The sequence below is a fragment of the Chrysochloris asiatica genome, unplaced genomic scaffold (assembly GCF_000296735.1).
Source record: "Chrysochloris asiatica unplaced genomic scaffold, ChrAsi1.0 scaffold00665, whole genome shotgun sequence".
Lineage (NCBI taxonomy): Eukaryota > Metazoa > Chordata > Mammalia > Afrosoricida > Chrysochloridae > Chrysochloris > Chrysochloris asiatica.
This window is the reverse complement of record NW_006409183.1, coordinates 12,838-14,450: the sequence shown is the minus strand read 5'-3', so window position 1 is coordinate 14,450 and position 1,613 is coordinate 12,838.

Here is a 1,613-nt window from a genome sequence, read left to right as displayed (position 1 = left end):
TGGAAACCATATGCAACGTCATTGAGTTGGAACCGACTCCATGGCACTTAATAACAGCATTCATAAGATCATGAAATAAGCACGCATAAATTGTTTAAAAAAAAAAAAAAAGAAGAGTAAGAAGAAGAATGCTGTTGTTAGGTGCCATTGAGTCACTACTAACTTATAGTGACCCTATGCACAAGAAAACACTACCTGATCTTAAGCCAACCTCACAATCATTCTTACATTTGAGCCTATTGCTACTGCCACTGCACCAATCCATTTCTTTGAGAGTCTTTTTATTTCTAGCCCTCCACTTTACCAAATATATCATTCTCAAAGGTCCCTTCTGATATTATGACCAAAGTATGGGAGATGAAGTCTAGATATCTTGAATTCTTGGAACATTCTGGCTGTACATCTTCCAACACAAGATTGTTTTTTATTTTGGCAGTCCATGGTACTCTTAATGTTCTCTTTCAGCCCCGTAACTCAAATGCATCAATTCTTCTATGGTCTTCCTTACTGACTGTTCAACTTTCAAATGCATATGAGGTTATTTTAAGTATGATGGCTTGGGTCAGGCACACTTTAGTTCTTAAATTGAAATCTTTGCTCTTGAACACTTTAAAGAGGTGCAGCAAATTTGTCAAATGCAATGCATTGTTTCATTTCTTGACTGCTGCTTCCATTAGTGTTGATGGTCTATCCAAGCAAAATGAAGCCTATGGCAACTTCAATCTATCTTCATTTATATGGATGTTGTTTATTGGTCCAGTGGTGAGGGGATTTTATTTCTTTACATTGAGATGCAACCCATACCAAAGGCTTTCGTGTTTGATCTTCATGAGTAAGCATTTTCATTCCTGCTCACTTTCAGCAAGAAAAGTTGTATCATCTACATATCACGAGTTGTTAATGTGTCTTCATTCAATTGTGGTGCCACATATAATCCAACTTTTTGGATTATGTGCTCAATATACAGATTCAGTAAGTATGCTGAAAGAAAACAATGCTGACGCACAGTTTTCCTAATTTTAAACCATTCTGTGTTCCCTTGCTCTGTTTGAACAACTACCTCTTGGTCTATGTACAGGTTCCACATGAGCACAATATGTGCTCCAGAACACTCAATCTCTGCAATGTTCCCTATAGCTTGTCATGATCCTCACAATCAGAAGCCTTTGTGTAGTCAATAAAGTATAGATAAACATCTTTCTGGTGCTCTCCACTTTCAGCAAAGATCAGTCAGACGTCAGCAATGATGTCTCTCCTTTCACTTCTTCTTGTAGATCTGACTTGAACCTCTGGAAGTTCCCTTTCAACATGTTTACAGCTTTCAAAAAAAAAAAATTTTTTTTAGAAAAAATTTACTTGCCTGCAATACTAATGATATTGTCCAAGAACTTTTGCATTTGGGTCACCTCTCTTTGGTATGGGCACAAATGTGGATCTCTTCCAATCAGTTGAACAGGTAGTTGTTTTCAAAACTTCTTGGAATAGGTAAGTTAGTGCCTCCTGTGGCATATCAGTTTGTTGAAATATTTTAGTTTGTATTCCAGCAATTCCCAAAGCTTTGTTCTTTGCCAATGCCGTCAATGGATCTTAGACTTCTTCTTTCAACATCATTG